Source organism: Chenopodium album, chromosome 1 (genome assembly GCF_948465745.1).
Source record: "Chenopodium album chromosome 1, dcCheAlbu1.1, whole genome shotgun sequence".
Classification (NCBI taxonomy): domain Eukaryota; kingdom Viridiplantae; phylum Streptophyta; class Magnoliopsida; order Caryophyllales; family Amaranthaceae; genus Chenopodium; species Chenopodium album.
This window is the reverse complement of record NC_137834.1, coordinates 15,033,780-15,037,171: the sequence shown is the minus strand read 5'-3', so window position 1 is coordinate 15,037,171 and position 3,392 is coordinate 15,033,780. Positions and strand designations below refer to the sequence as shown.

Genomic DNA, 3,392 nt, shown 5'->3' with positions numbered 1-3,392 from the left:
TTCAATAAAAATAAAAGACCCTTATTGTAAAGTTAATCTACTACTCCGTATATATATCTATAATTCTTTAAGAGGAGGACAACGATTTTGGTAAACTAGAAGTTAAGATATCATACCCTAACTTCTATTTATGACGACAAATGACAAGTGCATATTACTTACAATTAATTTCTATCATTATTTTATTACCCGTCAAAAATAAATATATATTTTTTTTTATTAATCCATAAGACTACTGATAACTTTTCAATACTCACTCTTTTTTTTTTTAACTTAAAATTTCTTGTGCTAACAAGTAACAACCATTAACCATTGTAAGGTTCATAGAGAACTATACTTTAGATCATCTTGTATACTTAGGAGCACTTGGACGTCTAATTAAATGTAAACCTAAGCTAACTACTTGAGAAGTTGAGAGTATTCAGTTTGACAACTATATAATCTAGGATTTATGCATATCCTAGATTAGAAAGGAAAATTAAAATAGATGTAGACCGATTGATATATTGACAATTAAAATTAAAAGCAAAACACATGTATAGCTAAACTAGTTTACCAATATTCATTTATCCAAATCAATCACTTTTACAAATGACATGATTAACAAACCAAAGAATTGCCCATCCCCTATTAAAAGTATAAAACAATCACTAATTAAGCTACTCAACCACCATTCACCAAGAACTAGGACGTTTAAGTTGAACCCAAACACCACGACTAGGAACCCCAGCATGAACCACAAACAACAAGTAATACCCTGGTGGTGCTACATTCACACTCTCGGCCACCCTCGCCGTAACCTTATACGCATACGTCGATAGCTGTTCCACTCTCTCCTCTCCTAACACCAACAACCTCTGGTTCATCCCAAAGGAATGTGTCGTAAAAAGCGGTAGCACCATCGTCACCTTAACACTACTACTTCTACCACCTCCATTTCCCTCTGCCTCTTCTCTTTTGTACATCCCCAACACGTACGTCACTGACACCATCTGACCGTACGTTACTACCATGCTCTCCGTTTCAACGGCCAAGATTGACGGTCGTAACACGGCGTATTGCTGGTCAAGGTACGGTGGTGAGAATGATTCTAGGCTCAACTCCGTCGGAAATCTTACACCAGGGGTAAAATTGTAATTTACATGCGGGTTTGACCCGCCAATGATGACCCTCCCATCAGATACAAGCACTGCAGAGGAGTGATACATGCGGGGTATTTTTGTCGGGTTTAGAACAACGAACCTCCGGGTCGGGTCGGGTTCATAGGTTCTGTACAAAACCGGGTTTAAAACCGGGTTATCCGCGTTTTCCCAACCGGCGGTCCCATTCCCTGCGCCGTTGATGATGAGTACGTCACCGGTGGGTAACATTATCATATCCGGCATGACACGTGGCATAGGGAGCTTCTCCATGACCCAGTGTGGGCTACTGTCAGTGATTACCATACGCCCGCAGGACTGTGCTGCTGCCACGTAGACACTCTTGTTCTTGGCCAAGTCATAGGACTCCGGCCTTGCGCCGCCGCAGATCAAGATTTCGATGTTGGGTGACGTGGAGTTTCCGGCGATCGGGAGGAGGACGGAGGAGCCGGTGGAAGGGTAATTCCGTCTCGCTAACGAGGGCATAATCGGAAACTTTCTGATGACGTGTCCGGTGACGTAATCGAATTCTATTGACCTGTTGTTGGCGAAGATGAAGAGGTTGCCATTAGGGAGGAGGTGCAAGAAAGGGTAGAGGTTGTTCTCCTTGTTACGACCATCCCACGTGTCAAACAAGAATTGGAGGGGGAATCTCCCGCCAAGTTGACCCGGTGGTTTAGGGAAGAACTCGTAGTTGTGGGACCCACGGCCGCCTACGATGATTACGCGGCCGTCGGGTAAGAGAACATTCGACGCATACCATCTTCGGGAGGAGAGAGAGACTTCGAGCTCCTCCCAATCGCACGGGACGACTACACCCGAGGGTCGTGAGCACGGGGTGAACGTGCGAATGACACGCTCACCCTGAGCGTACCCCCCGGTTTGGATTAATTTCCCAGTGGGGTCCACCGACCCGGAGGAGCACCATGTGTCGGAAACCACCGTGAGAGGGCGGAATGTATTCGAAGCGACGTCGTAGAGTATCGAATGCGCTGTGCAATCGTCTGAGACGCATTTTCCGGCAGGAAGAGAGAGATTAGACGGCCCAAAATCAGTACGATCGAATATCACAATCTGATCATTGTTTAAAAGTTGCATGTGCATTGCAGAAATTCCGACGCTTTTCTGAAGTAAACTCCATTGACCCAGAGGAATCCCGACGCCAGAGAAAGAATCCTCGTCAGAAAAATAGACATCAGGAAGCGTCGGAAGAAGAGGGGAGGAGAAAGAAAGCGTAAAAAGGAGGAGAGAGAAAATCAAGAAAATGGTTTTCTTGATAATAAAACCCACCATTGTTATTTGTTAAGAGAATGTTTCAATCCTGTGAATTATTTCAATGTTATTTATAAAATGAGCAGAGGTTTATGATAAATTTGGAAAGGGGGTTTGATTGGAATGAAACACGGGAAATGTTGTTATATTAAAAATAAAAGGGTCGGATGATCCGTGAAATAATGTTAAAATAAATCTAAGTCATCACTCTGTTTTTTAGGGAGGACGAGATTTTTGGTTAAGTTGGAAGAAAAATTTAAAATCATAGAGGTGGTGTAATTATGGCGCCTTATAATCCTTTATTAGGGCTGGCTACTAATTCAGCCTATCTAATTACTGGCTTTACTGTTACGGAGCTGTTTATGCCAATGTTACAGCTCCAAGTAATTAATGATTATTATTCTTTCTACAATTGTATTCTCTCAAGTTATTTGATTCGTCCTTGTCCAAAAAAAAAAAAGTTATTTGATTCGTTACTCTTAAGCTTTTAAGATATGCTTGTATGATGAGATCGATGAGCATGTATATTTTTTCGCATACTTTTTCTTTAATCTAGCAATGTTTCATGTGTTAATTGTTTTTTGTTATGCCGTAGTGAGGATTCTGATCAAGATATTTAGAAAGTCCTATGGTAAGACAACTAATTTGAGATCGATCAATGGAGTATTTTCTTAAGAATTAAGTGTAAATTTTGTTACGAACATAATCAGTTTACAAAACTTAAATCAAATTCAACATGAAGACAACATATATTTGTAGTTCAATCAAACAATCATTTATACTCCGTAGTAATTTAATGAGATAATGACAATCTATTTCACGCATTATATTTCTAGTTATTAATAATCCGTATTAACTAGGAATTTACCGATATTAAAGTAAAATATTATAAGCTCAAAAATAATATAATGGATGTTTATTAGTAATTATATCAATTTAGGAATGGGTATCTCTTTGGCCTGTTCACTTCACCTTACAAAA

General features: G+C 40.2%; 1 pseudogene; it reads right to left on the bottom strand.

Moving 5' to 3' along the window:
* Positions 1-626: 626 nt before the first annotated feature.
* On the bottom strand, positions 627-2,640 carry LOC145566697 (aldehyde oxidase GLOX pseudogene; annotated as a pseudogene).
* Positions 2,641-3,392: the final 752 nt, after the last annotated feature.